Source organism: Triticum aestivum, chromosome 2B (genome assembly GCF_018294505.1).
Source record: "Triticum aestivum cultivar Chinese Spring chromosome 2B, IWGSC CS RefSeq v2.1, whole genome shotgun sequence".
In the NCBI taxonomy this organism is placed as follows: Eukaryota; Viridiplantae; Streptophyta; class Magnoliopsida; order Poales; family Poaceae; genus Triticum; species Triticum aestivum.
In genome coordinates, this window is record NC_057798.1 from 28,912,750 (window position 1) to 28,937,241 (window position 24,492).

A 24,492-nucleotide genomic window follows, 5' to 3' on the forward strand; every position below is an offset into this window, starting at 1 on the left:
AAATCACGTTCCTGTGATTTAAAAAAATTATATTCGTGCGCGCAAAGTTTTTGTTTTTCAGCAGAATCAAATCAACTATCATCGTAGGTTATCCTATAGGTTCTACTTGGCACAGATACTAACTAAAAGATAAAAACACATCTAAACAGAAGGTATATGCAAGATTTATTTCTAAATAGGAGCAAAAACAAAAAAACATAAAGAAAATTGGGTTGCATCCCAACTAGCGCTATCGTTTAACGCCCCTAGCTAGGCATAAAAGCGAAGATAGATCTAACGAGTGCCATCTTTGGCACTAGATTCATAAGTAGCATGCATGATAGATTCATAAGGTAATTTGACTTTCTTTCTTGGAAAGTGCTCCATGCCTTTCTTTAAGGGAAATTGGAATCTAATGTTCCCTTCCTTCATATCAATAATCGCACCAATCGTTCTAATGAAAGGTCTACCAAGAATAATAGGGCAAGAAAGATTGTAATCTATATCAAGAACGATAAAATATACGGGCACCAAATTTCTATTTGCAACAGTAAGAACATCTTTGATCCTTCCCATAGGCTTTTTAATGGTGGAATCCGCAAGGTGCAAATTTAAAGAGCAATCATCAAGATCATGGAAGCCTAGAATATCACATAAAGTTTTCGGAATCGTGGAAACACTAGCACCCAAATCACACAAAGAAAAACACTCATAATCTTTAATTCTAATCTTTATAGTAGGTTCCCACTTATCATTAAGTTTTCTAGGTATAGAAACTTCCAAATTAAGTTTTTCATCATAAGATTGCGACAAGGCATCAACGATATGTTTGGTAAAAGCTTTATTTTGACTATAAGCATGAGGAGAATTAACAACGGATTGCAACAAGGAAATACAACCTTTTAAAGAGCAATTATCATAATCAAATTCCTTGAAATCAAAGATAGTAGGTTCAATATTATTAGAAGTTGAGGATTCTTCAATCTCTCTTTTACCAAATTAACATCAAGATCTAAAGATTCCGAATTTTTGAGACGCCTTCTAGGCAAAGTTGGTTCATCATCACGCCCATAATCATCAAAATTCATATTGCAAAACATAGATCTAATCGGAGACACATCAATAACTTTAAGATCCTCATCATTATTTTCATGTAATTTTTCTGGTTTAGCGGCCATCTTATTGACTAAGGTGGCTTGCTTGTTAGAAATTTTGGCTATAGCATTTTCAAGCCAGGTAATTTGAGCATTAACACCATAGAATTATTTATTCATATCATCAAGCTCTTTGTTCATAAACCCCAAAAAACTTTTTTGTTCCTTAAGCTCTTTTCTAAAGAAATTATTATGCTCAAATTGCAAATTCATAAAGCTTCTAATATTTGATTCAATCTCATCCATCCTTCTGAGGAGGTGGTCAGGACCCTTAGGCTCGGCCATAAGGTCAAACAAGCAAATAGGCACACAAAAGAAGGCAAGTGAAAAGAGAGGAGAAGATTGGGAAAGAGAGGGTGAATAAAACGGCAAGGGTGAAGTGTGGGAGAGGAAAACGAGAGGCAAATAATGTAAATGCGAGGGAGATGGGTTTGTGATGGGTACTTGGTATGTCTTGACTTGAGCGAAGACCTCCCCGGCAACGGCGCCAGAAATCCTTCTTGCTATGTCTTGAGCTTGCGTTGGTTTTCCTCGAAGAGGAGAGGGTGATGCAACAAAGTGTAGCGTAAGTATTTCCCTCAGTTTTTAGAACCAAGGTATCAATCCAGTAGGAGGCTCCTCAAAAGTCCCACGCACCTACACAAACAAACTGAGAACTCGCAACCAACGCAATAAAGGGGTTGTCAATCCCTTCACGGCCTCTTGCGAAAGTGAGATCTAAAAGAGATATTAATATATTTTTGGTATTTATAAGATAGATGCAAAAAGTAAAGATGCAAATAAAGATAGATCGAAAGCAAATATGATAAGAGATAGACCCGGGGGCCATAGGTTTCACTAGAGGCTTCTCTCGAGATAGCATAAGTATTACGGTGGGTGAACAAATTACTGTCGAGCAATTGATAGAAAAGCGCATAGTTATGAGATTATCTAGACATGATCATGTATATAGGCATCACGTCCATAACAAGTAGACCGACTCCTGCCTGCATCTACTACTATTACTCCACACATCGACCGACTCCTGCCTGCATCTAGAGTATTAAGTTCATAAGAAAAGAGTAACGCATTAAGCAAGATGACATGATGTAGAGGGATAAACTCATGCAATATGATATAAACCCCATCTTGTTATCCTCGATGGAAAAAATACAATACGTGTCTTGCAACCCTTTCTGTCACTGGGTAAGAACACTGCAAGATTGAACCCAAAGCTAAGCACTTCTCCCATGGCAAGAAATATCAATCTAGTAGGCCAAACCAAACCGATAATTCGAAGAGACTTGCAAATTTAACTCAATCATACATAAAAGAATTCAGAGAAGATTCCAATATTATTCATAGATAAACTTGATCATAAACCCACAATTCATTGGATCTCGACAAACACACCGCAAAAAGAGATTACATCGAATAGATCTCCACAAGAGAGGGGGAGAACATTGTATTGGGATCCAAAAAGAGAGAAGAAGCCATCTAGCTAATAACTATGGACCCGTAGGTCTGTGGTAAACTACTCACAACTCATCGGAGGGGCTATGGTGTTGATGTAGAAGCCCTCCATGGTCGATTCCCCCTCTGGCAGAGTGCCGAAGAAGGCTCCAAGATGGGATCTCGCGGATACAGAAGGTTACGGCGGTGGAAATTGTGTTTCGTGGTGCCCCTAGATGTTTTCGGGGTCCATAGGTATATATAGGAGGAAGAAGTACGTTGGTGGGCGCCCAAGGGGCCCACGAGACAGGGAGGCGCGCCCTACAGGGGGGGGGGCGCCCTCCTATCTCATGGGAGCCTCAGCTGCTTCTTGACTTGCACTCCAAGCTCTCCGGATCAGATTTGTTCCAAAAATAACGCTCCCGAAGGTTTCATTCCATTTGGACTCCGTTTGATATTCCTTTTCTTCGAAATACTGAAATAGGCAAAAAAAACAGCAATATGGGTTGGGCCTCCGGTTAGTAGGTTAGTCCCAAAAATTATATAAATATGTAAAATAAAGCCCATAAACATCCAAAAGGGGTAATATAATGGCATGGAACAATCAAAAATTATAGATACGTTGGAGACGTATCAATTCCTATCAGGCAAGTTACCTTTCCAGTAGTCATTAACTGCCCATTATCATGTAAAATCCAGATTTTCTATTGGGGAGTTTTACGAGGGATTCTTCCTCTTAAAGCTATCCTGACCAATAGGCATGTTGGCTCTAATGGCGCATGTCCGATCTGCCACCAGGGCGTGGAAGATATTCGGCACCTCTTGTTCCAGTGTGTGAATGCGGGGGACTTGTGGAGGCGTCTAGGAATGTCGGACCTCATAGATAAATCCTTGCCGGTGGATAGATCGGGATCTATTATTTTTTAGCATCTGCTATCACTTCTGGATGATCATCTAAGTATACACCCAAGTGTGAACTTCAAACAAGCATTAGCAGTAGGAGGATGGTATCTTTGGTGGGTTCGGAGACAACTGACACATTATGAACCTGTACCGCCGAGTTGGAGATGGCCAATATCTATTCTATCTATTGCAAGAAACTCCAGAATGCCTCGACAAAATCATATGACATGCCTGAAACACGATGGTGCAAGCCAGACCCAAGATTCATAAAGTTAAACGTTGATGCATCTTTCTTTGCAGATGATGGGAGTGGTGTGACGGCTGCCATTCTCAGAGATGATAGGGGAAACTTCATCGCCACACAATGTAAGTTCATCTCAGTGGTAGCTGATGCAATTACCACGGAGGCGATGGCTATGAGAGATGGACTATCATTTGCCAATTCTTTGGGATTCAACCGAGTTGAAGTGGAGTCAGATTCTCTCTGAGTAATCAACTTTTGTACTGGTCATACACGATGGTGGGATGAAGCCACAACTTTATTTGGAGAGTGCGTCGATATAAGCACTACAATTGGGAAGGTCATATTTAAGCATTCTTTTTGTTCTTGTAATCAAGCAGCTCATGTGCTAGCTAACTACAGTTATTATAATAAGTCTACTTTAAGTTGGTTAGACGAGCCATCTGACTTTGTGGTTGGTAAGCTTGTAGACGATGTAAATGTCTTTTAATTTAATAAAGCTAGCCATGATCACCTTCTCTAAAAAAACGCCTGTAATATCGTGGGAATCTTTTTGCCTTTATATTTTATTATGTTTCATTTCCTGACGCTTCACTTGGTGCCAAGTAGCCATTGTACGATAAGCTCAAAAAAAGTAGCCATTATACGATGGGAGAGAGAGGTGGTGAGGGGGAGCGGGTTATTCTCTGGCGATTTTTGTTGCAACTTCCATGGCGATTTCGAGTACGAGGTTCCACTCCATTCATGATTGCTGACTTTTCCTTTGCTCCCATTGTGGATTGAACAACTGACGTGCTATTTGTCGTTGTTGGCTGCTCTAGTTTGTTATTTAATTTTTTTCGACAATGGGTGAATTTTATTGACTCAAAATGACGCATCAAGTGGATACAAACACAATAAGTACACATCCAGTTTCTACACAGTTAGGATGCACACAGCCACACGAACACACACAAAAAAACGCTCCGGCAAAGAGCAAAGTCATACAAGATCCACATATGCTCCACAAGATCATTGAGAAGATGCTCCATAAGATCATTAAAAAGTTGTATATGCACCTGTTGATCTTGAAGTTATTGATGCATCTTCAGAAAGTTGGAAATATGCTTCGCCTCTTGTTCTAGGAAGTGGACCTAAAAAACAGGATTCTCGAGATCATGCTTGTGGGCTTCGCCTTCACCCTCATCCCCGACAATCAGGTTGTGTAGTATTAAGCAACATGTCATGATTTGACAAAATGTCTTCACTTCCACAAGTCCTTCCATGCCACTGCTTCAAGTATGATGGCAACCCAATATAGTTCACAAACGCTGCCCATTGATGATAGATACCATCAACAAAAGTAGTATCACATGTTGTAGTTGTGGTCGTTGATGATGTAGTTGCATGCGGAGCTTCCCCATCAAAAAGTCTATCGAACAAAAGAGATCATTGGACCATATTAATGTCATTGTTAGAACCCGACGTGCCAAAGTAAGTGTGCCAAATCCACAATTCCTCCCATGCCACTGCTTCAAGTATGATGGTGTCTTCTTTGATGTGACCTTGGTACTGCGCACACAAATCTTTTGGGCAGTTCTACCATTGCCAGTACATGCAATCAATTGAAGCTAGCATACCTTGGGATCCTCTTAATCCTTCAGTTGCCAACAATTTTTCCGTGTCCTCCACAGTTGGCTCTCTCTGGTACTCTGGTGTTTCTCTCACGTACTCAGGTCTAAACACCTTCACCACCGTGTGTGCAAATTGCCCTATGGTGTTCAAGACCACTAGTAGAAAAAGGGGGCAAAGGTCCAGGCCAGGTCAGCCCATTAGTCTCGGTTCAGTCCAGAACCGGGACCAATGGGGGCATTGGACCCGGTTCGTGAGCCCTAGGGGCCGGCCGGGCCACGTGGGCCATTGGTCCCGGATCGTCTGGACCTTTTGGTCCCGGTTGGTGGGACGAACCGGGACCAATGGGCCTCGCTCCTGGCCCACCACCATTGGTCCCGGTTGATGTCTTGAACCGGGACCAAAGGCTGCCTTTTAGTCCCGGTTCATGCCACCAACCGGGACCAATGAGGTGCCTATATATACCCCATCGCGTAAGAGCAGAGCACACTGCTCTGTTTTTTCTGGCCGCCGAGGGGGAGAGGGCTTGGTGGTGCTCTAGCTCACCTCCTATGCACACAAGCTGTTCGATGGAATGCCCGAGCCACACTACTTAAGCTTTCTCCTCTCCAAGCTCGACCTCCAAGCTCCATTTTCCTCAATATTTGTCTAGGTTTAGCGGTCCGTCACGCCCCGTCCCCGTCTTCACCGCCGTCGATCACCCGCGCCGATCTCATCGCCGGCACCACCGCGGTGAGCCTCTTGTTCTTATCTTCTTTCTGAAAGGAAAAATATTCTTACTTGTATGTTTAGATAGATACTTGTATTATTTTCTTACTTTTATTATTGCATCTTATATAGTGCGATGATTTTGGTATCCGCCCCTGTCGGCCCTCGTCCTGTCTATGATTCGGATGTGGTATATATTATCTTTTCATAACTATTGGTTCATTTATTGTTTATGAAAATTATGCCGACCAACGTGACATAGATTTTATTTATCTAGGAGGTTGTTGAACCGGAAATTCCAACCGACCCTATTGTCGAGAGGTTACATTTAGTTGAAGAAGAAAACAATTTCTTGAAGGAAAAAATAAGAAAAATTGAGGAGGAGAAGATGATATTGGAGTTGCATGTTGCGGATGTCGTCGATGATCACAAGATCAAGATGGATGCAATGCGCTTGAAGATTAGAAAGATTAGAAAATATGCCATTCATATCGAGGCTTGGTATCATTATGTCGTTGGATCAGTTGTTACCTTGGTTGCGATTATGATCGCATTTGTTTTCGCATTGAAATGTTTTACATAGTTTCAATGTATGGTTTAATTAATTTAGATACTCTGCAGAGCTTTATGTTGTTAGATGAGAACTATGTATGTACTTTGGTTTTAATGTGATGATGAACTTCTATTAATTTGGTCACTTAATTATCTATTCATGATGTTCTGTAATGATTTTTAACACACTTAATTATATATAATGCACGCAGATGAACCGGCAATGGATGTACGGTGACAGACGCACCTTCGAGTACATTAAGGGCGTGCATGATTTTCTCGAAGTGGCTGAGGCAAATAAGCAGAATGGTTTTATGTGTTGTCCATGCCCTATATGTGGGAATACGAAGTCTTACTCTAACCGGAAAATCCTTCACACCCACCTGCTTTACAAGGGTTTCATGCCACACTATAATGTTTGGACAAGGCACAGAGAAATATGGGTTATGATGGAAGACGACGAAGAAGAAGAGTACGATGACAACTATGTGCCCCCTGAATACGGTGATGCTACTGAAGATCAAGAGGAACCAGACGATGTGCACGATGATGCTGCAACGGGCGAAGCTGCTGAAGATCAAGAGGAACCAGACGATGTGCCCGATGATGATGATCTCCGCCGGGTCATTGTTGATGCAAGGACGCAATGCGAAAGTCAAAAGGAGAAGCTGAAGTTCGATGGCATGTTAGAGGATCATAAAAAAGGGTTGTACCCCAATTGCGAAGATGGCAACACAAAGCTCGATACCGTACGAGAATTGCTGCAGTGGAAGGCAGAGAATGCTGTGCCTGACAAAGGATTTGAGAAGCTACTGAAAATATTGAAGAAGAAGCTTCCAAAGGATAACGAATTGCCCGACAGTACATACGCAACAAAGAAGGTCGTATGCCCTCTAGGATTGGAGGTGCAGAAGATACATGCATGCCCTAATGACTGCATCCTCCACCGCGATGCGTACAAGGATCTGAACGCATGCTCGGTATGCGGTGCATTACGGTATAAGATCAGACGAGATGACCCTGGTGATGTTGACGGCGAGCCCCCCAGGAAGAGGGTTCCTGCGAAGGTGATGTGGTATGCTCCTATAATACCACGGTTGAAACGTCTGTTCAGAAACGGAGAGCATGCCAAGTTGATGTGATGGCACAGTGAGGACCGTAAGAAAGACGAGAAGTTGAGAGCACCCGCTGATGGGTCGTAGTGGAGAAAAATCGAGAGAAAGTACTGGGATGAGTTTGCAAGTGACCCAAGGAACGTATGGTTTGCTTTAAGCGCGGATGGCATTAATCCTTTCGGGGAGCAGAGCAGCAATCACAGCACCTGGCCCGTGACTCTATGTATGTATAACCTTCCTCCTTGGATGTGCATGAAGCGGAAGTTCATTATGATGCCAGTTCTCATCCAAGGCCCTAAGAAACCCAGCAATGACATTGATGTGTACCTAAGGCCATTAGTTGAAGAACTTTTACAGCTGTGGAATGAAAACGGTGTACGTACGTGGGATGAGCACAAACAGGAGGAATTTGACCTAAAGGCGTTGCTGTTCGTGACCATCAACGATTGGCCCGCTCTCAGTAACCTTTCAGGACAGACAAACAAGGGATACCATGCATGCATGCACTGTTTACTTGACACCGATAGTATATACCTGGGAAGCTGCAGGAAGAATGTGTACCTGGGCCATCGTCAATTTCTTCCGACCAACCATCAATGTCGAAAGAAAGGCAAGCATTTCAAAGGCGAGGCAGATCACCGGAAGAAGCCTGCCATGCGTACCGGTGATCACGTACTTGCTATGGTCAATTATTTACACATAATCTTTGGAAAGGGTCCCGACGCACTAGCTGTTCCAAATGACACTGAGGGACACGCACCCATGTGGAAGAAGAAATCTATATTTTGGGACCTACCCTACTGGAAAGACCTAGAGTTCCGCTCTTCAATCGACGTGATGCACGTGACGAAGAACCTTTGCATGAACCTGCTAGGCTTCTTGGGCGTGTATGGAAAGACAAAAGATACACATGAGGCACGGGAGGACTTGCAACGTTTGCACGAAAAAGACGGCATGCCTCCGAACCAGTATGAAGGTCCTGCCAGCTACGCTCTTGAAGGAAATATGCCCTAGAGGCAATAATAAAGTTATTATTTATTTCCTTATTTCATGATAAATGTTTATTATTCATGCTAGAATTGTATTAACCGAAAAACATAATACATGTGTGAATACATAGACAAACATAGTGTCACTAGTATGCCTCTACTTCACTAGCTCGTTAATCAAAGATGGTTAAGTTTCCTAACCATAGACATGAGTTGTCATTTGATTAATGGGATCACATCATTAGAAGAATGATATGATTGACTTGACCCATTCCGTTAGCTTAGCACTTGATCGTTTAGTATGTTGCTATTGCTTTCTTCATGACTTATACATGTTCCTATGACTATGAGGTTATGCAACTCCCGTTTACCGGAGGAACACTTTGTGTGCTACCAAACGCCACAACATAACTGGGTGATTATAAAGGAGCTCTACAGGTGTCTCCGAAGGTACATGTTGGGTTGGCATATTTCAAGATTAGGTTTTGTCACTCCGATTGTCGGAGAGGTATCTCTGGGCCCTCTCGGTAATGCACATCACTATAAGCCTTGCAAGCAATGTAGCTAATGAGTTAGTTACGAAATGATGCATTACGTAACGAGTAAATAGACTTGCTGGTAACGAGATTGAACTAGGTATTGGATACCGTTGATCGAATCTCGGGCAAGTAACATACCGATGACAAAGGGAACAACGTATGTTGTTATGCGGTTTGACCGATAAAGATCTTCATAGAATATGTAGGAGCCAATATGAGCATCCAGGTTCCGCTATTGGTTATTGACCGAGAATAGTTCTAGGTCATGTCTACATAGTTCTCGAACCCGTAGGATCCGCACGCTTAACGTTACGATGACAGTTTTATTATGAGTTTATAAGTTTTGATGTACCGAAGATTGTTCAGAGTCCCGGATGTGATCAGGACATGACGAGGAGTCTTGAAATGGTCGAGACATAAAGATTGATATATTGGACGGCTATATTCGGACACCGGAAGTGTTCCGGGTGATTTCGGAGAAAACCGGAGTGCCGGAGGGGTTACCGGAACCCCCCGGGGAAGTATTGGGCCTTAGTGGGCCTGAGGGGAGAGAGAGGGCAGCAGCCCAGGAGGTGGCGCGCCCCCTCCCATGGGGAGTCCGAATTGGACTAGGGGAGGGGGGCGCGGCCCCTCTTTCCCTCTCCCTCTCCCTCTCTTTCCTTCCTCCTTCCTCCTTCCTAGTTGGACTAGGAAAGGGGAGTCCTACTCCCACTAGGAGGAGGACTCGCCCCTCCTTGGCGCGCCCCCTAGGGCCGGCCGGCCTCCCCCTTGCTCCTTTATATATGGGGGCAGGGGGGCACCCTAGGACACACAAGTTGATATTAATGATCGTTCCTTAGCCGTCTGCGGTGCCCCCCTCCACCATATTCCACCTCGGTCATATCGTTGCGGTGCTTAGGCAAAGCCCTGGGTCGGTAGAACATCATCATCGTCACCACGCCGTCGTGCTGACGGAACTCATCCCCGACACCCTGCTGGATCGGAGTCCGGGGATCGTCATCGAGCTGAACGTGTGCTGAACTCGGAGGTGCCATACGTTCGGTGCTTGGATCGGTCGGATCGTGAATACGTACGACTACATCAACCGCGTTGTCATAACGCTTCCGTTTACAGTCTACGAGGGTACGTGGACAACACTCTCCTCTCTCGTTGCTATGCATCACCATGATCTTGCGTGTGCGTAGGATTTTTTTTGAAATTACTACGTTCCCCAACAGTGGCATCCGAGCCTGGATTTATGCGTTGATGTTATATGCACGAGTAGAACACAAGTGAGTTGTTGGCGATACAAGTCATACTGCTTACCAGCATGTCATACTTTGGTTCAGCGGTATTGTTGGATGAAGCGGCTCGGACCGACATTACGCGTACGCTTACGCGAGACTGGTTTTACCACCGTGCTTTGCACACAGGTGACTAGCGGGTGTCTGTTTCTCCAACTTTAGTTGAATCGAGTATGGCTACGCCCGGTCCTTGCGAAGGTTAAAACAGCACTAACTTGATGAACTACCGTTGTGGTTTTTGATGCGTAGGTAAGAACGGTTCTTGCTCAGCCCGTAGCAGCCACGTGAAACTTGCAACAACAAAGTAGAGGACGTCTAACTTGTTTTTGCAGGGCATGTTGTGATGTGATATGGTCAAGACGTGATGAGATATATGTTGTTGTATGAGATGATCATATGTTTTGTTGAAGTTATCGGCAACTGGCAAAAGCTCTATGGTTGTCTCTTTGTTGCATAAGATGCAAGTGCCAAATAATTGATTTACTTTATCGCTATGCGATAACAATAGTTGCAAGAGCAATAGTTGGCGAGACGACCATGTGACGACACATTGATATAGATCAAGATGATGAAGATCATGGTGTCGTGCCGGTGACGATAGAGATCATGACAGTACTTTGGAGATGGAGATCAAAGGCGCAAGATGATCATGGCCATATCATGTCACATATTTTGATTGCATATGATGTTTATCTGTTATACATCTTATTCTGTTTTGTTTGACGGTAGCATTTTAAGATGATCTCTCACTAATTATCAAGAAGTGTTCTTCCTGAGTATGCACCATTGCGAAAGTTCTTCGTGCTGAGACACCACGTGATGATCGGGTGTGATAGGCTCTACATTCAAATACAACGGGTGCAAAACAGTTACACACGCGGAATACTCTTGTTAAACTTGACAAGCCTAGTATATAACAGATATGGCCTCGGAACACGGAGACCGAAAGGTCGAACGTGAATGATATAGTAGATATGATCAACATAGTGATGTTCACCATTGAAACTACTCCATCTCACGTGATGATCGGACATGGTTTAGTTGATTTGGATCACGTGATCACTTAGATGACTAGAGAGATGTCTGTCTAAGTGGGAGTTCTTAAGTAATATGATTAATTGAACTTAAATTTATCATGAACTTAGTCCTGGTAGTATTTTGCAAATTATGTTGTAGATCAATATCTCGCGTTGTTGCTTTCATATGTTTATTTTGATATGTTCCTAGAGAAAAATTGTGTTGAAAGATGTTAGGAGCAATGATGCGGATTGGATCCGTGATCTGAGGTTTATCCTCATTGTTGCACAGAAGAATTATGTCCTTAATGCACCGCTAGGTGACAGACCTATTGCAGGAGCAGATGCAGACGTTATGACTGTTTGGCTAGCTCAATATGATGACTACTTGATAGTTTAGTGCACCATGCTTAACGGCTTAGAATCGGGACTTCAAAGACGTTTTGAACGTCATGGACCATATGAGATGTTCCAGGAGTTGAAGTTAATATTTCAAGCAAGTACCCAAATTGAGAGATATGAAGTCTCCAACAAGTTCTATGGCTAAAAGATGGATGAGAATCGCTCAACTAGTGAGCATGTGCTCAGATTGTCTGGGTACTACAATCGCTTGAATCAAGTGGGAGTTAATCTTCCAGATAAGATAGTGATTGACAGAGTTCTCTAGTCACCATTACCAAGTTAGTAAAACTTTGTGATGAACTATAGTATGCAAGGGATGACGAAAACGATTCCCGAGCTCTTGGTGATGTTGAAATCGACGAAGGTAGAAATCAAGAAAGAGCATCAAGTGTTGATGGTTGACAAGATCACTAGTTTTAAGTAAAGGGCAAAGGGAAAGAAAGGGAACTTCAAGTAGAATGACAAGCAAGTTGTCACTCCCACGAAGAAGCCCAAAGTTGAACCAAAGCCTGAAACTGAGTGCTTACACTGCAAAGGTAATGGTCACTGGAAACGAAATACCCTGAATATTTGGTGGATAAGAAGGATGGCAGAGTGAACAAGGGTATATTTGATATACAAGTTATTGATGTGTACCTTACTAGTGTTTATAGTAACCCCTAAGTATTTGATACTTGTTCGGTTGCTAAAAATTAGTGACTCGAAACAGGAGTTACAGAATAAACAGAGACTAGTTGAGGGTGAAGTGACGATGTGTATTGGAAGTGGTTCCAAGATTGATATGATCATCATCGCACACTCCCTATACTTTCGGGATTAGTGTTAAACCTAAATAAATGTTATTTGGCGTTTGCGTTGAGCATGAATATGATTTGATCATGTTTATTGCCATACGGTTATTCATTTAAAGTCAAAGAATAATTGTTGTTCTGTTTACATGAATAAAACCTTCGATGGTCATACACCCAATGAAAATAGTTTGTTGGATCTCGATTGTAGTAATACACATATTCATAATATTGATGCCAAAGGATGCAAAGTTAATAATGATAGTGTAACTTATTTGTGACACTGCCGTTTGGGTCATATCGGTGTAAAGCGCATGAAGAAACTCCATAAAAGATGGATTTTCAGAATCACTTGGTTATGAATCATTTGATGCTTGCGAACCGTGCCTTTCGGGCAAGATAACTAAAACTCCATTCTCCGGAACAATGGAACGAGCTACTGACTTATTGGAAATAATACATACCGATGTATGCGATCCAATGAGTGTTGATGCTCGTGGCAAGTATCGTTATTTTCTGACCTTCAGAAGATGATTTGAGCAGATATGGGTATATCTACTTAATGAAACACAAGTCTGAAACATTTGAAAAGTTCAAAGAATTTCATAGTGAAGTGGAGAATCATCGTAACAATAAAATAAAGTTTCTACGATCTGATCGTGGAGGAGAATATTTGAGTTACGAGTTTGGCCTTCATATAAAGAATGTGGAATAGTTTCACAGCTCACGCCACATGAAACACCACAACGTAATGGTGTGTCCGAATGTCGTAACCGCACTTTATTGGATATGGTGCGATCTATGATGTATCTTACTGATTTACCACTATCGTTTTAGGGTTATGCATTAGAGACAACTGCATTCACTTTAAATAGGGCACCATCTAAATCCGTTGAAACGACATTTTATGAACTGTGGTTTAGCAAGAAACCAAAGTTGTCATTTCTTAAAGTTTGGGGCTATGATGCTTATGTGAAAAAGTTTCAACCTGATAAGCTAGAACCCAAATCGGAGAAGTGCGTCTTCGTAGAATACCCAAAGGAAACTGTTGGGTACACCTTCTATCACAGATCCGAAAGCAAAATCTTTGTTGATAAGAATGGATCCTTTCTAGAGAAGGAGTTTCTCTCGAAAGAAGTGAGTGGGAGGAAAGTAGAACTTGATAAGGTAATTGTACCTTCTCCCGAATTGGAAAGTAGTTCATCACAGAAATCAGTTCTAGTGATTCCTACACCAATTAGTGAGGAAGCTAATGATAATGATCATGAACCTTCAGATCAAGTTACTACCAAACTTTGTAGATCTTCTAGATTAAGATCTGCACCAGAGTGGTACGGTAATCTTATTCTGGAAATCATGTTACTAGACCATGATGAACCTACGAACTATGAGGAAGCGATGATGAGCCCAGATTCCAAGAAATGGCTTGAGGCCATAAAATTTGAGATGAGATCCATCTATGAGAACAAAGTATGGACTTTGATTGACTTGCTCGTTGATCAGCAAGCCATGTTAAATAAATGGATCTTCAAGAGGAAGACGAACACTGATAGTAGTGTTACTATCTACTAAGCTCGACTTGTTGCGAAAGGTTTTCGACAAGTTCAAGGTGTTGAATACGATGAGATTTTCTCACTCATATCGATGCTTAAGTCTGTCCAAATCATGTTAGCAATTGCCACATTTTATGAAATCTAGCAAAAGGATGTCAAAACTGTATTCCTTAATGGATTTATTAAAGAAGAGTTGTATATGATGCAACCAGAAGGTTTTGTCAATCCTAAAGGTGCTAACAAAGTGTGCAAGCTCCAGCGATCCATTTATGGACTGGTGCAAGCCTCTCGGAGTTGGAATATATGCTTTGATGAGTTGATCAAAGAATATGGTTTTATACAGACTTTTTGAGAAGCCTGTATTTACAAGAAAGTGAGTGGGAGCTCTGTAGCATTTCTAATATTATATGTGGATGACATATTGTTGATTGGAAATGATATAGAAATTCTGGATAGCATGAAAGGATACTTGAATAAGAGTTTTTCAAAGCAAGACCTCGGTGAAGCTGCTTACACATTGGGCATCAAGATCTATATAGATAGATCAAGACGCTTGATAAGATTTTTCAATGAGTACATACCTTGATATTTTTTTTTGAAATAGTTCAAAATGGAACAGTCAAAGAAGGAATTCTTGCCTGTGTTGCAAGGTGTGAAGTTTGAGTAAGACTCAAGACCCGACCATGGCAGAAAATAGAAAGAGAATGAAAAGTCATTCCCTATGCCTCAGTCATAGGTTCTATAAAGTATGCTATGCTGTGAACCAGATCTATTGTATACCTTGCTTTGTGTTTGGCAAAGGATACAATTTTGATCTAATAGTAGATCACTGGACAGCGGTCAAGAATATCCTTAGTGAGGACTAAGGAGATGTTTCTCGATTATGGAGGTGATAAAAGAGTTCGTCATAAAGAGTTACATCAATGGAAACTTTTACACTAATCCAGATGACTCTAAGTCTCAATCTGGATACATATTGAAAGTGGGAGCAATTAGCTAGAGTAGCTCCATGCAGAGTATTGAAGACATTAGAATATTTGCAAAATACATACGGCTCTGAATATGACAGACCCGTTGACTAAACTTCTCACACAAGCAAAACATGATCATACCTTAGTACTCTTTGGGTGTTAATCACATAGCGAAGTGAACTAGATTATTGACTCTAGTAAACCCTTTGGGTGTTGATCACATGACAATGTGAACTACGGGTATTAATCACATATAGATGTGAATATAGGTGTTAAATCACATGGCGATGTGAACTAGATTATTGACTCTAGTGCAAGTGGGAGACTGAAGGAAATATGCCCTAGAGGCAATAATAAAGTTATTATTTACTTCCTTATTTCATGATAAATGTTTATTATTCATGCTAGAATTGTATTAACCGGAAACATAATACATGTGTGAATACATAGACAAACATAGTGTCACTAGTATGCCTCTACTTCACTAGCTCGTTAATCAAAGATGGTTAAGTTTCCTAACCATAGACATGAGTTGTCATTTGATTAATGGGATCACATCATTAGAAGAATGATATGATTGACTTGACCCATTCCGTTAGCTTAGCACTTGATCGTTTAGTATGTTGCTATTGCTTTCTTCATGACTTATACATGTTCCTATGACTATGAGATTATGCAACTCCCGTTTACCGGAGGAACACTTTGTGTGCTACCAAACGTCACAACGTAACTGGGTGATTATAAAGGAGCTCTATAGGTGTCTCCGAAGGTACATGTTGGGTTGACGTATTTCGAGATTAGGTTTTGTCACTCCGATTATCGGAGAGGTATCTCTGGGCCCTCTCGATAATGCACATCACTATAAGCCTTGCAAGCAATGTAGCTAATGAGTTAGTTACAGAATGATGCATTACGTAACGAGTAAAGAGACTTGCCGGTAACGAGATTGAACTAGGTATTGGATACCGACGATCGAATCTCAGGCAAGTAACATACCGATGACAAAGGGAACAACGTATGTTGTTATGCGGTTTGACCGATAAAGATCTTCGTAGAATATGTAGGAGCCAATATGAGCATCCAGGTTCCGCTATTGGTTATTGACCGAGAATAGTTCTAGGTCATGTCTACATAGTTCTCGAACCCATAGGGTCCGCACGCTTAACGTTATGATGACAGTTTTATTATGAGCTTATAAGTTTTGATGTACCGAAGATTGTTCGGAGTCACGGATGTGATCACGGACATGACGAGCAGTCTCGAAATGGTCGAGACATAAAGATTGATATATTGGACGGCTATATTCGGACACCAGAAGTGTTCCGGGTGATTTCGGAGAAAACCAGAGTGCCGAAGGGGTTACCGGACCCCCCCGGGGAAGTATTGGGCCTTAGTGGGCCTGAGGGGAGAGAGAGGGCAGCAGCCCAGGAGGTGGCGCGCCCCCTCCCATGGGGAGTCCGAATTGGACTAGGGGAGGGGGGGCGCGGCCGCTCTTTCCCTCTCCCTCTCCCTCTCTTTCCTTCCCCCTTCCTCCTTCCTAGTTGGACTAGGAAAGGGGAGTCCTACTCCCACTAGGAGGAGGACTCCCCCCTCCTTGGCGCGCCCCCTAGGGCCAGCCGGCCTCCCCCCTTACTCCTTTATATGCGGGGGCAGGGGGGCACCCTAGGACACACAAGTTGATCTTCGTGATCGTTCCTTAGCCGTGTGCGGTGCCCCCCTCCACCATATTCCACCTCGGTCATATCGTTGCGGTGCTTAGGTGAAGCCCTGCGTCAGTAGAACATCATCATCGTCACCACGCCATCGTGCTGACGGAACTCATCCCCGACACCCTATGGATCGGAGTCCGGGGATCGTCATCGAGCTGAACGTGTGCTGAACTTGGAGGTGCCGTACGTTCGGTGCTTTGATCGGTCGGATCGTGAAGACGTACGACTACATCAACCGCGTTGTCATAACGCTTCCGTTTACGGTCTACGAGGGTACGTGGACAACACTCTCCCCTCTCGTTGCTATGCATCACCATGATCTTGCGTGTGCGTAGGATTTTTTTTGAAATTACTACGTTCCCCAACAGCTCTTACGAAAGAAGAGAAAGAAATCTTCTTTGAATGCCTGCTCAGTATGAAGGTCCCGACTGGCTTCTCGTCGAATATAAAGGGAATAATAAATATGCCAGAGAAAAAGTTCCAGAACCTAAAGTCTCATGACTGCCACGTGATTATGATGCAACTGCTTCCGGTTGCATTGAGGGGGCTTCTACCGGAAACGTCTGATTAGCCATTGTGAAGCTATGTGCATTCCTCAATGCAATCTCTCAGAAGGTGATCGATCCAGAAATCGTACCAAGGCTAAGGAGTGATGTGGCGCAATGTCTTGTCAGTTTCGAGCTCGTGTTCCCACCATCCTTCTTCAATATCATGACGCACGTCCTAGTTCATCTAGTCGACGAGATTGTCACCCTGGGGCCCGTATTTCTTCACAATATGTTCCCCTTTGAGAGGTTCATGGGAGTCCTAAAGAAATATGTCCGTAACCGCGCTAGGCCAGAAGGAAGCATCTCCATGGGCCATCAAACAGAGGATGTCATCGGGTTTTGTGTTGACTTCATTCCTGGCCTTAAGAAGATAGGTCTCCCTAAATCGCGGTATGAGGGGAGACTGACTGTAAAAGGCACGCTTGGAAGGTACTCAATAATATGCAGGGACGGATATTCTTGGTCTCAAGAACACTACACAGTTCTACAGAACTCTACCTTGGTGACCCCGTATGTCGATGAACACAAGAACAGTCTGCGCTCCAAACAACCGGAGCAGTGCGACGACTGGATTACATGTGAACACATCAGGACTTTCAGCAGTTGGTTGGAAACACGTCTCAGAGGTGACAACACTGTTTGTGATGAGCTGTACTTGTTGTCCAGGGGACCATCTTTGACTGTATTGATTTACAAAGGATACGAGATAAATGGGAATACATTTTACACGATTGACCAAGATCAAAAGAGCACCAACCAAAACAGCGGTGTCCGCTTTGATGCAACAACCGAGAGGGGAAAGGACACATATTATGGTTACATAGTGGACATATGGGAACTTGACTACGGACATGATTTTAAGGTCCCTTTGTTTAAGTGCAAATGGGTCAATCTGTCAGGAGGCGGGGTACAGGTAGACCCACAGTACGGAATGACAACAGTGGATCCGAAAAATCTTGGGTACACTGACGAACCGTTCATCCTAGCCAATGATGTGGCACAGGTTATCTATGTGAAGGACATGTCTACGAGACCGAGAAAAAGAAAAGATAAGGAAGCGAATACATCATACGATGAGCCAAAGTGCCACATAGTTCTTTCAGGAAAAAGGGACATCGTGGGAGTGGAGGGCAAGACAGACATGTGTGAAGATTATGAAAAGTTTCATGAAATTCCTCCCTTCAAAGTCAAGGCTGACCCCAGCATCCTGATAAACGATGAAGATTATCCATGATTACAGTGCAATAAGCAAATGACACAAGCGAAGAAAAAGTGAAGACTTTCTCCCGCAACTATTATGATGTTACCATGCCAACTTTGTAACAGACGAGTACGATACCATTGTCCGTTTTGTACATGCACATGCTATGTGGGTGAAATTATGATACGATGCCAACTTTCAACTTTTTCAGAGTTCATTTTAAATGCTTTAATGTCTTATGGTTCGGCCCTCGTAATACCATTAATCCCCGTTCGCTCCTTGTCAACTATGTTCTCACCAAGAACACTCTCAAGAGGGCAGCCATGTGGGCCATTGGTCCCGGTTCGTCTGGACCTTTTGGTCCCGGTTCCACGCACGAACCGAGACCAATGCGCCTCGCCCCTGGCCCATGACCGTCCCGGTTTATGCCACAAACTGGGACTAAAGGGTTGGTCCTCGTTGCACTCAGAGTTTAGTCCCACCTCGCCAACCGAAGGGCGCTCACACCGGTTTATAAGCTCGTCCCTCTCTGCCTTGTTGAGCTCCTCTCAAAGTGAAAATAGATGCCCCTATACAGGGAATTTGACCTATATTCATAGTGAATTTCTCTGAAATTCATAGAAATTTATTATGAATTTAGGTTGAATTTTCTCTATAGGCGCATCTATGTTCATTTTTTTAGTAAAGTTAATCACAAACTTCTGATTCACACAAATTTCAAAGAATTCAAATTTTAACTATTCAAATTTGAAAACTAATGGCACTAACAGAAAATTTATAATTTTGCTGACCTGAAAGCAAAAAGAATTAAAAATAAAGCAAAAAACAAAAAAAAATAATGCAGAAAACAAAACAAAAAAACTGGAAACAAAATAAAAATAGCAACAATAAGTATTTTGTTGTAAGTAGAAACAAAATAAAATAAATAAAGCAACAAAGAAAACAAAAAAACAAAAAAAGTGTTTTCAAATTTGAAAACTAATCGCACTAACAGAAAGTTTATAATTTTTCTAAAACTAAAAGCAAAAAAGAATTAAAAAATAAAGCAAAAAACAAAAGAAAATAAATAATGCAGAAAACAAAACAAAAAAACTGGAAAAAGAATTAAAAACAGCAACAATAAGTATTTTGTTGTAAGTAGAAACAAAATAAAATAAATAAAGCAAGAAAGAAAACAAAAAAACAAAAAAAGTGTTTTCAAATTTGAAAACTAATGGCACTAACAGAAAGTTTATAATTTTCCTAAAACTAAAAGCAAAAAGAATTAAAAAATAAAGCATAAAACAAAAGAAAATAAATAATACAGAAAACAAAACAAAAAACTGGAAAAAAATAAAAATAGCAACAATAAGTAAAGAAAACAAAAAAAACAAAAAAGTGCCTCCTACTGGGCCCCCACGGCCTGAATACGATTAGAAACCCTACCAGGGGCCAGGATTCAGGCCCGCAGAAGGCCCAGCAAGCCCACAGGCAAAGCAGTGTCAGATTAGGCCCATAGGCCTGCATTTCAGAGGAGTTCGAGAGAGAGGAGGCAGCAGTGCTTATAAGCAGGTGCTCGACGCTCTCAACTATCGAGGTGGGACTAAACTCCCACCACCACGCCGCTGTGCAAGGCCATTGGTCCCGGTTCGTGGCACCAACCGGGACCAATGCCCCCCCTTTAGGACCGGTTCGTGCCACCAACCGGGACCAAAGGCCGCCGCTTCCCGCCCTTTGGGCTGCTGAAAAGAGGCCTTTGGTCCCGGTTGGTGGCACCAACCGGGACTAAAGGGTGTATTAGTCCCGGTTGGTGCCACCAACCAGGACTAAAGGCTTTGCTATATAAGCATCACTTAGTAGTTTTCGACCAAATCACCCACTTCTCCCCCGACGCCCCCTGCTCCTCCTTGTCGCCATCGCCGCCCGACGCTCCTGCTCCACCTGGCCGTCGCTGCCGCCACCGACGCCGTCAGGCTGCTCGCCTTCGCTGTCGCCGCCGCCCCCTGTGAGCACAGCCTGCTCCCGCGCCCCCTCCCGCCCCGCGCCCTTGCGCCCCTGTCCTGCGCGGCCGCCGTGCGCCGCACCTGTCCTGCGCGGCCGCCGCGCCGCCGCCCCTGCCCTGTTTATATGTCTTTTTTTAGATTTTTTTGTTTTTTGCATTTTTTAAAAATGTATATATGTATGTATATATGTTCTCTGTGTATATATATGTTCATGTATATATGCAAAAGATAGATTTTTAGAAAAAACAGTATTTTTTCTATTCATAGATTTTTTGGTGATATTAATTATTGTAAATATGCAAATGTTTGTATATTCATATGAACAATGAATTAGGCAAAACCTTTACTTTTTTCGAAAATTTCTATTTGAACATTATTTTAAAAAAACAAGCAATACTACTTCATGTATTTTTAAGAAGGAAGAAGAAGAAAAATAATGAGAGGAAAAAGGAAATAAGAAGAGGAAGAAGAGGAGAAATAAATAAGAAGAAGAAAAAAGAAGAAAAGGAAGAGGAGAAGAAGAAAGGAACAGAGGAGAAGAAGAACAAATAGAAATTTTTTCTATTTTTTCTTCTTCTCCTCTATTCCTTTCTTCTGCTCCTCTTTTTTTTTCTTTTTTTTTTCTTCGATCTTCTCCTCTATTTCTTTCTTCTTCTCCTCTTTTTATTTCTTCTTCGTTTTCTTATGTTTTATCGGGCCTGTCGTCGTCCATCTACCCCTCCCGATAACTTCAACACGAGGGGGGGGGTCGATATACCCCCTCCCCGATAATATTATTTTTCCATGTATATGTATGTCGCGTCGTTGTCGATATAACCCCCTCCCGGATAACTTCGACATGAGGGGCGGTCGATATATATACCCCCTCTCGACCGTGATAACTTATACCACGGCAGCACCCCCCTCGGCCCTCTCGCTCGACCAAAACTCTCGGGGACACCCAAACCCTAGAGAAAAAACGATGTTGGTCTCCTACTCGCTCCCGCCGCGCCCCTACCCGACAAACTCTCTCGAGGCCACCCAAATTTACCAAGTTAAAAGAACTCTGTACCATGTTTGAATAATAATTGACATGTTGTAAATATTTGCAGAAACTATGGAGCACTCCCAAGACGAAGCAACAGAAGCGATGTTGGGGGAGATAATCGCACAAGGAAGCGATGTCGTTGCGTCATTTCTCAACGACACCGATGGTCAGGAAGGACTGGGTGAAGAAGAGGGCTATGTTCATGATGGCTCCGGCCCATTAATGCCGGTACAAGAAGAGGGCTATGTTCATGATGGCTCCGATGACCCAATGGAGGTACAAGAAGGAGACTGTGCTGACTGCTTCGGTGACCGAACCGAGTCCGGCCAGTTATATATATATATATATATATATATATATATATATATATATATATATATATATATATATATATATATATATATATATATATATATATTAGTTAAGCTGGTGCTGACTAGTTAATTAATCCATTCATTGTTTTGGTATATGTACACATATTAATTAACTCTCGTCTTTCTTCTTTTTTCTAGCCCTCCCGATCGAGCACAACTTCGGTAAGGAGACGAGGCCCGAAGAAAAAGTTGAGCTCGGATGAAAGGTTTGAGATCACAGCAATCGCGTGCGACGGCAAACCGATTGAACCCATCCGGACAAAGAACACATTTGCTGCTCAGTGCAGGGTTCTTGTTAGGGACAAGATCTCGATCAGCATCCACCAATGGTATAAGCCTAAGGAGGAAGACCCTGAGGTGTCTTATGTCAATGATATGCAGAAAGATGATCTTTGGACTGAGCTGAAGGCAAATTTCACCCTACCACCAGAGGAGGATCCGGAGAAGCCAGTTAAAGAGCAATTAATCAAGTCTTGTGCTCTTAAGAAGATGGCAGGCCTATTCAGGAGGTGGAGGAAAGAGCTGAACAAGTTTGTTGATAAAGAAGAGTCACCAGAATTCATTGGCAAATATGAGAAGATCAGAGATCACTGGCCCGCATTTTTGGCCCACAAGACATCGAAAAAGAGTAAGAAGATGTCGGCGACAAACAAGCAAAATGCTGTGAAGAACAAGTTTCACCATCGCACGGGTCAGGTGGCTACCTCAAAGCCCGGCCTAAGTGGTCCAAGGCTGAGAATGATCTGCTTGATAAAGGGATTGAACCAGAGATAATGAACTGGCCAGACCGTTGCCGGACTTGGTTCTTCGGGGCTGGCGGAACCTTGGACCCTGTATCAGGGAAGTGCCGTTGGACGGACGAGCAACTGAAAATACCAGTCAACAGGCTTCGGCACTATATCGATACAATGCAGCAAGGGACGTTCATTCCAGACAGGGAGAAGGACGAGCTCACAATGGCCCTCGGGAATCCTGAGCACCCTGGATGGACATGAGGCACGCTAGGCTCCATTCCGTGGAAGGTTGGTTTTCCGGACGCAGGGGGTTACAAAACCTAGGAGAGGAGGAAGAAACTGGAGCACAGCCAGCTGCAGGCGCTGCACGAAAGGGTACAAGGGCTAGAGAAACGAGAAGCAGATCGCAGCAAATGACCTGCCGAAGCTTCCCCCGAAGCTACCCCGCCATCTCAGCGGAGAAGCAGCGTGGCTTCCACCGAGCTGCTTCAGCCGGAGCATGTCTTGAAGGCTCCTGCTAGCTACCCCGTGGATTTTATCACAGAGTCTCAAAATTGCCACCTTATGACGCAATGGCAGAACTTCAAAGTCAAGGCGGCTGTCGGCCAAGTTCGACCTTCTGAACCCGGCGCAACTTTTCACTGTCATCCGATTCCAGAAGGATATGCTAGGGTGACGGTGGACGAAATAACGGAGGGATTTGAGGACCTCCAGCTTGACCATCCTATCGGTGAAAGGGAGACTCGGCTGGGTTCTGCTCTGAATACTACATGCCTATGGCGGAAGGAGTTCATCAAGCTTCCGAACTGGACGCCTCCTCCTCCTCCTCCGGTGAGTCAGGGCACTCCGCCTCCTCCACCGCCTCCTCCTCTGGCGAGTGACGATCAGGGCACTCAGCCTCCTTCTCCGGCGCGTGGCGGCACTCCGCCTCCTTCTCCACCTGCATCGGCGCGCCCGAGAGCCAGCAGCCTCCTCCTTCTCTGCCTCGCCAGCAAGGGTGGAAGAGACCCGCCGCCGTCCCGGCTACTCCGGCGCGTCATAGTCCTTCTCCTCTGCCTCATAATCAAGCACGAAAGAAGACAAACGCCGCAACCGCTCCATATGCTCCAGCGTCTAGCAGTACAGCCAGCAGAGGTGGGAGGCAATACAGATATGGTCCTTCTCTCAAGCCTCTAGAGAAGTTACCATACGAGAGGACCAAGGAGGAAAACGCGAAGATCGTGAGGGCCGAAGTGGACGACTTCTTTGAAGGGTTGAAAGCAAAGAGACATCCACCTCCGGAGGAGAAGGTAGATCCGGTAAAAGCAAAGCACACTATCGATGCCCTGAGGAAACCACCAAAGTCTCCGCCGAGAACCAACTATGAGCACATTACTGAACAGACATATCTTGAAGCGGAGCGGTCGGGAAGTACTGTCAGACATCAAAGGTCAAAAGAATGAGCAGTTGCGAAAAAAATTGCCAGCTCGGCAAACAAGCGAATCAATCGTGCCCCCCGCTCAATGTGTCTAGCGGCGACATCGTCGCTAATGCTCCGGGGACGGTGGCCGGTTATGGCAATCTTGCAGATTACCTGCCTAACGATCAACTTCCTGATTTCATGGAGGTGGACGAACACAGATACGAGTACAGGAAGCCTCTCGTCAAAGATGAAAAAAATGTCTAACAACAATGATGCGAAG